Below are 10,651 nucleotides of genomic sequence, written 5' to 3'. Positions count from 1 at the left end.
TTGTTCGCTTGGAGTATCCATGTTTTTACGATACAATTTCGTTTTTGCTTTTTGAGAGTTTACTTCTGATTTGGTAAGAAATGCCGAAGGTCTTTCGGAACTTATAGATATGGACATTTTCGAAGTTTCTAACACGTAGCAGATATTGTTACGTTGTTAATATCGAAGAAAGGATTCATTCTTAAGTAAAACAGAAAAAAAAAAGTATATTTTTTAAATTTCGCAAAAAAAGTAATTCTATCAATCGCTACCTACACAAATCAAACTCTATACACGGCTTATTAATTATACTAAATACGAAATGTCTTGTTTTGAATAGGAATACAGTATTCATATTTGCAAAATTTTTCTAATTTAATTCTCTTATAAAATGCGGATGGAGCTTCTTGGGCACCGGCTGCTTCATTTCCACGTGTCGGCAATCCCCTTGTTCTTAACCTTTTGTTTGCCACGTGTCAGTCAAGTATTCAATTTCTACTCTCCAAAAAAGAAAGAAAAAATGAAAGAATTAATATCACGAACAACCCCAAATTAGTACATCTACGATAATTTTATTTCGAATTAATTTTTTGACCACCAAAAATCCCAAACTAGTGCACCTGTGATAAATTTACCCCGAACTATTTTTTTTATCACCAAAAACTCTATATTGGTACATTTGTAATAATTTTACCCCGAACTAATTTTTTGATCACAAAAAATCTCAAATTTGTACACCTGTGACAATTTTACCCCAAATTAATTTTTTGACCACTAAAAACTCCAAACTGGTACATTTGTGACAAATTTGCCCTCCGTTAATATCCGTTAAATTGGATTAATATCATGAAAAATCACAAATTGGTAAACTTGTGACAAACATAGGAGTAAAATCCCAAATTAGTACACCCGTCAATTATCACGTGTTATCAAACTTAGCAATTTGACAGTAAAATTTAACAAAAACTAACGGAGGGTAAATTTCTCACAAGTGTACCAGTTTGGATTTTCAGTGGTCAAAAAATTAGTTCGGGGTAAAATTATCATAGATGTACCAGTTTGGGATTTTTTATGATCAAAAAACTAATTTGGGGTAAAATTATCACAAGTGTATCAATTTTGGGTTTTTTGTGGTCAAAAAAATAGTTTGGAGTAAATTTATCACAGGTATATCAGTTTGGGGTTTTTCGTGATATTAATCCAAAAAGAAAAGAGACCATTTTCGATTGAACTTTCTGGTGAGTTTTTCAACAAAATGAAAAGGAAAGTTTCAATGTGCCATGCAACATAAGTGAGAAAAACAAGAGATAGTAAGAAAATTGATCATCACACTCAAGAAGTTCATGAAAATAAGAATAACTCTCATTTCGAGCCCCATACAGACTTCGAATCGGATGATTTATCGAGGTTTGAGACAGTTAGGTCGATAATACGAAAAAACCAATCGTTATCGTCACAGCCTTTACACTACCACCAGGGATCATTGGTATTGTTTATATTATTGTCCCATCCTCTTGTCAAGTTGAAACTCCAGTCACGACTTGCTGAAGTGAGCTCACACTCGCCGAATGATTTCAAAGTAATTTGTTATGCTTAAGTCCGAATATAGCTCGTGCTACATTGTTGTGTCTTAATTATCCCAAATCACTAGAAACATATAGAAAACGCATAAGGAAAAATCAATAAGAAGAGAGACTACCGTAGGATTTGTATGTTTGAAGAAAAATTGTTCCCGGAAAATTGGTTTTCCAAATTTATGGTGGTTTAGATGATGAAAAATTAATCAATTTACGGAAAACATTTTTGATATACTGAAAACAACAAATTTAAATTGAGAGAAAACGACTTTCCTTTCTAGTAAGAAAAAAAATAATTTCCGTAAATACTAAATAAACGAAAGCTAATTATTTTCCTCTCGTTGGAAAATATTTTCCTTAATCATTAAATGTTTATCAAAACAAATTCACCCATAATTTCCTAGCTATTGGACAAGAAAGAATTGGACAGTTGACCTATCATATTCCATATGGACCTACCAACCTAATAATTTAATTTATCTGGTGGACCCACTTCATTCAATAATTGCTCCTTTCGCACTCCATCTGATTTGACGGTTTGCCCTCCTCAAATGTTAAACGTGGGAACCCGTCAAAAAACATACGATACATGTGAGATCCTGATTTGTGAAAATGATGTATCCAAATTCCCGATGGCTCCTTCTGTTAACCAGTTGACCTTTTCAATTCCTATACCTTTCATGCCTAATTCATCTCCTATCAAAGAGAAAAAAACAATCGAAGTGGTCACGCGACAAAGTCGAGCACTTCAATATAGCTTCACTCGACATACACGTCGTCTTTCGAAAGTCCCCTTTGTTCGCTCGATCATATGTGTTTTTTTTCTTTTCAATGCTTGCACCCGACCAAACACATAAGTGCCATCCGACACCACGAGAGGAAACTGCATTAAAATTGAATAAATAACGTTAATCGCGCTTGCCAATTAATGTTCTTCTGCCTAATAAAAGAGACCACGCGCTATTAATGATCGCGATCGCAATGTCCTGGGATTTAGAAGTATGTCTTAGTTTTCTGGGCCGACGAGGTCTTAGATAATGGGCCCCTTGGGGGTCAATCCAGTCCGAAGTGTTCGTACCGTGTAATGTAATTCTGTTCGTTTGAAAGGTTTTCAGTAGGTATCTTGGAAACCGCAGGGTCACTTCCAAGGAGGCTCTAGGACTCCATGAAGAAGGTTTCAAACTTCAAAAACTCGAAGTTGCTGGCACTTGACATGTTTTCAAGGGAGTTGTCGGCGATGAATTAATTTAATATATATATATATATATGTTACATTTTGTGACGAATTAGCATCTTGCGAAGCGTGTGATCTATAAAATTTCTCATAAAGATTGCTTAATAAGTGTCATACGAGCACTCATTAACAATACCCTTTTGCAAGATCGAGTAATTACCCTACCCATCCAAAAAATTAGCTCGCCCTTATGTAGCTACTTCTTGTGTTGAAGTTAGAGGTTTAAGCAAGTCAAACTATTCACGAGTTGCTCGAGTTTGATTAGAAGATTGTTTGGACTCAGCTCGAGGTTTAAGCTAAATCTGGCATCGGCCAGCCTTGCCTGAGGTAGCATGACCTTAGGTGATGATTGCTTGGATCACACGACCTCAGGCGAGGTTGACTGGTGCCAGATCTAGTTGGCTGGCCGCTCACCGGCAATTTGATCCTTTCAATGGCGACATTGCATAAGGCGAGGGCATTAATAAAATTATGAAAGTTTAGCAAGGGTAAAATTGAAAGAAAAAAATGTATTAACATTTCGAAAATTGCTTAAAGCACTTCCATATCTACCTCAGGCTAAGGTCTTTAGACATCTTTGGAAATGCATGCATCCCTCCAAAACTCTCCAAAAAATTTGGCTATTTGAATTTGCTTAAGGGCCTTTAGAGTCTGGAGGGCTTTGAGGTGGTGAGTACGATGAATTCGATCAGGCATTCTCTATCTATTTTCATTGTTCAACTCTTTGACAACATGAAGCCTGAAGTGATTGTTGCTTTCATGTGTAGGTTGTTCTAGTACTACTAGTAGTAGTAGTAGTTGAATCATCCAAATCAAATAGAGACATGGTCCCTTTGATCCATTTAGTGACGACCCTACCACCAGGTAACCGCTTTCGCGGGATCACTAAGTCCTATATTCGGAGCTATTAGAGTGGGATCCACTTTTTGGGGAATAATGGAAAAAAAAAAATTAGGCTTGCAATTGGAAAAGAGACTAGGGCATGGGTTCATGAAGGCAATAGAGGAGGAGGGAGAAGGATTGGAACATCATCTTTTGAAGGAGAGAGTCCCAAAAAGTAATATGTTTGGCAATTTCAGTCACAACATGATTACATATAGGTCGATCAATGATGACCGGATAAATCAGGCGAGACGTGATTGAAAGGGCTCGATCATACTATCTTTCAAAGGTTTAAGGCTAAATCGATTCCAATTCAAAATGTCTAAAGCTCGAGATTGAATTCCACTCCATACAATTGTGCCATTCATCTAATCCATTCGGCAGGAGGGAAAGTGTGACCCACGCGAATCGATGACGTGCGGCCTGTGGCCCAGCACCAAACCGCCAAGCTGCACTCCTTGCTCGCTTACGCGTGAGTACGTCACGGCTAAGCCATAAGAAATCAGAAGCAATGATAATGAACGGATCGAAGCCACCGTGAAAAACTCTCTTCTTCTCTATCCAGATTCCCCTCCTGCCACCGTGAACCACCGTTGCTCCTGCTCCTGCTCCTGCTTTGATTCGGCTCCGCAGGCTGAGATATGACGAGGAGACAGCGGCCGGACCAACTCTCCAGCGTCCTCCGCGAGCTCTCCGCCCTGGCCCTGGGCCTCCTCCGGTCGCCCCCGGCGCCGGCCCCCTTCTCCGACGGCCCTCCAGCGGCGGCGAGGGGGGTCTCCGGCCCCGGCGCCGCCGCCGCCGCAGATGACGCCCGCGGGGTTCGCGTCGTTGATGCTGGGGCTCTCGCTCGCGCTGATGCTGTGCGGGTCGGTGACGTTCTTCATAGGGTTCGTGTTGATGCCCTGGGTGCTCGGGCTGGTGATGCTCTTGTACGTGGCTGGGATCGTGTCCGCTCTCTCCTTCCTGGGGCGATCTGTCCTTTGCTATGCCACGGCTTCGCCAGCCTCGCGAAAGGACGTGACTTGTAAGAGCTTGATTCCACTGCCCACTGTTTGTTGTTCTTGATGAAGTTCTTGAGCGACGAATTGAGAGTTTGTTGTTATCGGATGGATTATTGCTGATTCGCTTTGCTCAAATCGGTTCTATCTGTTCGTTTGCTCCGTGCTCTGTGCTTTGCTTGGTTGGTATTCTCTGTATTTGTATTAGTATTGTGGAGCAGGGTGAAAGAGAAAACTTTTTGCTGAACTTTGGTGCTTGCTAATTGCGGATTTACAATATCCCGTGTATCTTGCTTTGTTGTTTCTTAAGAGATATCTGGAAGTAGTTTGGTCATCATGGTTCTATAAATGCTTGTTTGTTCTTCAATGTATATATCTGCGGTCGGCCATTGAATTAGGGGTTATCATTTTTTAGGCGTGAAATGCATACTTAAATCTGTTCTTTAGTGCCACATTTTGTCCCTTGTATTGTATGCGAATTCTTGCATTTAGAACTGAATGCCTCACGTTCGGCATAAGTTACCCTGGTTCATATAGAACTGAATATTCTCCTTGCATCCTGTCATTCTATATTAGAATTGGAAGTGGACAAAAAAACAGAGGAAATTGGGTGTCTTATATGGAGCCTTATGTTGGACCAATATCTTGATGCAAAATGTCTGTTAATGGAAAAAACCAGAAGCCCAAGTTTTTCAAGTTTGGAACCTCATGTAATGACATTTGCAGAACAAAGGTTTTATTGGGCTTGTAGTTAATTGCTTTGTCGAATGTCTGTTGATGGAAAAAAAAAAAAAAACAGAGAGAAGCATAAGTTTTTTGAGTTTGGAACCTAAGGTAATGACATTTGCAGAACAAAGGTTTGATTGGGCTTGTAGTTAATTGCTTTGTTGATGTTTTCATGTGCCCTTGGAAGCAGCTCGAAGTGCATGTTTTTTTCAAAAGAAGAACCATTTGAATGTACTCTACAATTTTCGGTAGATCAATCTAGCCTGAGTCAGCGATATGGAGCCAATTTCTGAGTAAAGTTTGGATGAGTTTGCTGTTTGTCTTTAAATAGTATATGTTAAAACCAACTATAAATGCTCAGAGTCAGAGTAGTATGATATGCCATTAACTTTTCCACGTACGTTGCAAAATTGTAGTTGATTAGTTTTCCTTTTGTCCGTACATTATTTGATTTCATTGCTAAGTTATTCTCAACAAAACAAATACGAGTATTGCACGAATGATGACCTTAGCAATTCTTCATCGTCACAGTGTTCTGCTTTTGGCTTTTGTTGGAGTGATTAGTCACTCGAGTCCTCCGTCTTTATCGTGTTTTATTTAACCTCAGCTTGCATCATCTAATCAATACTCACCATTTTCTCTTGAAAGTTCGTTAATCATGATGTCGTTTCCCCGAAATGTCTGTTGATGTAGCATGGAAGCTGCTGTGAAAAGGACACCAATTTATAAAGAAGAGAGGACCAGTAAGTTATGATCACCAAAGATGATTAGCGCCATGTGATTATATTTGGCGGTGCTGCTGCTGCTGCTGAAACAACAAGTGGAAAGTATCGAAAAGTTCCTCTTTAAAAGTCCCAAAGTCAGAATGGATGGGAAGAGATTCGAGATGATATGTAGATATAGCTTATTCCGTCGGCTGTAAACTAAAATGGTATCTTACTAAAATGACTTGAAGATAGCTTATCGATATGAGAAATCTCACTCTCAGAAAGCCCTTTCTGAGTTTCCTCTATCTCGTCGTCATCTTTGTTACTTCTCTGCTTCTGTTCTCTTCGTTATGAGTCTAGCCTTAAAAATTTACTGGGCTGACTGGAATTCGTAGGTTGTAAAAGGGTGGTGGTTCTTTGGCAGATACCATGGGAAACCCTTTCTGTTCAAGGTACGGTCCTCCCATTGTTGCTCACATATGGAGGGATCAATGGTTGCTGGCAAAGCTTCTTTTAGCTAAACGTTGACGTAACTCACAGGAAAGGGTGGTTGTTGTGGAAAAAAAAAATTAATAATTGATGTTGCAAACCTTATTTTAATTTTGATGTATGGGGATGGGTATGTGTGGGAGGATAAAGATGATGGCGTGTACTTAATCATTTGCGTGTCCCACTTGGGTGTGGACCTGCGCGGCGGTTTCCTTGGTTTCTTTCCTGAATCTCCGGGGAGTGTCCATGCCCCTCAGTTGTACCTTTGTGCAAGTGGGGATTGCAACCTTTGGACTTTGCCTGTTTTATTTGTACGTGTATGTGTATCCCATCCGATGAGAGCTAAAACGTTGTCGTCGACATGCGATGTCAATCAGTTTGAGGTTGACATAGTTCGATTTACAGCGGAAGAAGATCAGCGCGTGACCGCTAAATTCGTTCGCGTCACTAATAAAGGAGTTTAGGAAAGGGTCTTTGAAATAAAAGTCCAATTTAGTTAGATTTAAGTGAGATGCCAACGCTTCGATATCCGAAAGGGACATAGTCCCACGTGGCGATATTTTATTGATGGAATCAATAAAGAAAGAAAGAAGGGTTCGATGTCGACAAGTTCATAAAAGGGATCGTCTCCAGATCGAGGAGTGTCCACATAAATCGTTTAGTCGTTCGCACGGGTATAAAGGTATCGTGTTCTGTTGCGTCTTGTCTGTTTGGTATTAACTTCAATTGTGGACTGGAAAGAAGTAGTGGGACAAAGAGTGAGCCAGAAGCTTTGCTTTCAATTTCTTACCGGCTTCTCTAAGGTGTCCCCTTTAAGGGATTCTTTAGATCTTGATAGATTGATATTCTATTGATAAGAGCTAGCTTGCCACACAAATAAGACGATGGTTTGGGGAAAAGGCTCTGGAGCATACAGCCCTTGCTCCCAAGTTTTTACACTATCTCATCATCATTAGCAATGTGGCCTAAGAACTCGAAAGACAGAAAGTTTTGATTTTGTAGAACACTGAAACTATCGGCCGATGAACCGTGCATACCGTCCAGGTACATTTGACGACAAGATACGCGGCATTTTGAATGATGTTAGAGTCAAGGCCAAGGTCGGAAAAATGGAGATCCTTTAATTCTGAAAAAAAAAAAAAAGAGAACATAGAACAAAACTCAAGCTCTGTCCTGGAGATTCATACTATTTTTGCACTGAACTACTTTGATGATTATGAGCAATCACGATTCACTTGATACAAAGACTTTGATTATGAAATTCATCAAGTGGTCGATCATGAATTGGCTTGAATTAGCAAGTTTTGTACAGTATTTAGCAAGAGCATACTGAAGGTGCTTTATCAGTGTGATATTGAAATTATCTGTTTGATGATAGCACACGCTCCAGCGCCAGACGGATTTGAACTAATATACACCAATACATCCTGTGTAGGAATTATTAGCAAATGACAAGAATAACCAAGTCCTTAGAACCCATCAAACCACTCGTATCCAAAAGCATCAAATCAAAAGTAATGTGAAATGTGAATAACCAGCATCATATGGTCACCCTAGTCGTAAGACTCATAACTCGTCTCAATGGTCAGATCATTAGAGCGGCAAGTACCATAAGGAATCGACGAGACGCGGCACAGGAGATGGAAGGTAGCGAAACGATGGCTATCCAGTGTTGATGTGCACACCAAGGGTGATGCAGAAGACGGTGATGAGACCGAAAAAGATGGCGGTGTGAACAAGTATAGACAACCCGCTCGTTTGCATGTTCCCGAACTCGATGACACGGAATCTCCCCGGTAGTTGGAACACCAAGCCCGGGCTCAACAACACGAACAGCACCACCGCTATCACCACCGGTCCCCAATCCGCCATTTCTTTCGCTCCTCCCCCTCCTGCTCCTGCTTCCTGGTTAACTCAACGATGTGCTCTAGGTCTCTCGTGTACATATAAAAGAGAAGGAATACGCACCGAGTAAAGCAGTGCATTGCGCTATAAATATAGAGCATCCAGGAGCAGCAACAAAGGAATGTCGTTTGATGGGGGAATTTAATCTCATGGTCAGTGTTTTATTTACTTATTTATTGTGCTGCATCCTTTTTGGGTTCTCTCCAGAGGCATCAAAAGACGTGGCAGGAGGTCATTGGACCTTGGGAAAAACCTATTTGCTTTTTCCATTGCGGATGAATATTTATGTTTAAGCATGGAATATGAAACATGAACTTCTGACGAGACACTTCCTGAAGCTTCTTGATGGTTGTTATGATCATGGCAAAGTTGCGTGTTAACTTTTGTTTGATGGATCGATGTTCTGGGCTGATCTGCTGATCTCTTGGCAACGGTTTAACCGGCAATTTAGGCTGGCATAGGTTGCTTTGCCATGACGACTGATTAGGAGTTCATTTCACATTGCGAAATGACGCTTTTTTAGCAGAGAACACTCAATACATTTTAAGAAGCAGATTAAATGGCAGAGCTTTTATAATGTAATCAAATTCCAGCCGCTCTTGCTGAGAAATCTCAGCAAAGAACAAGACATCACAAGGCCCCCAGCAAATCACAAACATGAAGAAAGCAAAACCAAAATAGTAACCCCTCAAGACAGCCAAAAGCAAATCATTTGTGTCGCCGTCACAACTCGCTTAGGCTAACATATATCATTTGGCACGCTCTGACCCCAGACTCTACCCAGGTACAAGTGAACTTTGATGGCGAGCAAGAAGACGCACACGAGGCTGAAGTACAGGAGGGAATGTAACATGATCGACGCACCGCTCGTGTGGAAGTTGCCAAACTCCACCCATCTCTGCTTTCCGGGGATCTGGAACAGCAAACCCGGAGTCAAGAGCACAAATAGCAACACCGACACCAAAACCGGGCCCCAATTCTCCATCTTTCTCGCAGTCACTTCTAATCAATCAACCACTTCTCTAAATAACTCGACAGTTTGGAAGCTGATTTTGTTTTTTTTCTTTACGCAGGTTATCTTGGAAGATCGTGGTACTTATATAGAAAGAGCTGGCAATTCGAAAAACAGAGGAGAGGCAAGTCACTTTTTTGATTCATAAGCATGTTTTGGCACGTGAAGAGGATAACTTGGGGTGGGATGCTTGCTAAGTGGAGTATAACACGAAGGCTGATTGCTGCTGCGGTTTCTTTAGCTTCCTGTTCCAACAGAATATGTGATGTCCAAGCAAAATGAAACAGGCCATTGCTTCAGTTGCAACAGATTTAAGAAACCTCTGTCGAAGAGTTCTTGGTCCGACATTGCGGTTCGACGCGACTCGACTCGACTTTGGTCCCCAATCACTTAAGTCGCGATTCTGGAATTAAGAACTCGCCATGAAAAGGAGAACTGGATTGCTTGATGTAATACGATCATCTACCAGACTCAAAACAGCATGACCCTCTTTCTTTTGCGTTTCTATATGGAACCATTTCTAACCATCATCCATGTATATGTGTAAGATATTCTCATATGTACGTTGAACGTTTTCTTTTCCAGATTTCAAGTTAGATTTATATATTTTTCCCTATAAGTTTATAAATTACAGATTTTGCCTCCTCTTTAATTGAGTCTACTATTGTCGTTCGTCTATTGGCATTCGCTCGACCAATCTTCACAAATGCACGCAGACTATCTTGTTCCCATGCAGAAGAAGGTCAAGCTCCACACACCGGACCGGAGGGCCACAAGGCTTTCAGAGTTCTTGCGCGAGAAATACTGCAAAAGGGGCATCGAATCTTCTGCGTCCAAACCAAACACTAACTGGTCAAAACAGAGTAATTCTTCACTTTCACATTTTGCTTTCTCCCATCTTTCAGAGTTCAGGATTTCTTTTACTTAAAGATTGATTTTCCCCGAATTTTAAGAAAAGAATTTAAGTTCGTCGTCAGGTTTAACTTTTTTAAAATGAAAGTAATTACAGGAATATGGCACTGTCAGCCCGCATACTTTTTTGAATTGTTCGATATCATTTCTATACTTTTTCTAATGTCAATGTGGTCGCTCAATTATACATTCCGTCGTTCGAATCGGTCGTTACGTTTAAAAAGGTAAAT

At 40.5% G+C, this 10,651-nt stretch overlaps 1 pseudogene; it reads left to right on the top strand.

Moving 5' to 3' along the window:
- Window positions 1–3,965: 3,965 nt before the first annotated feature.
- Window positions 3,966–6,406, top strand: LOC115671732 (uncharacterized; annotated as a pseudogene).
- The last annotated feature ends 4,245 nt before the right edge of the window (window positions 6,407–10,651 follow it).

Source organism: Syzygium oleosum, unplaced genomic scaffold, assembly GCF_021117445.2.
Source record: "Syzygium oleosum isolate NSW1041296 unplaced genomic scaffold, Sole_v2.1 Sole_v2.03, whole genome shotgun sequence".
In the NCBI taxonomy this organism is placed as follows: domain Eukaryota; kingdom Viridiplantae; phylum Streptophyta; class Magnoliopsida; order Myrtales; family Myrtaceae; genus Syzygium; species Syzygium oleosum.
This window is presented reverse-complemented; position numbering and strand designations above follow the sequence as displayed.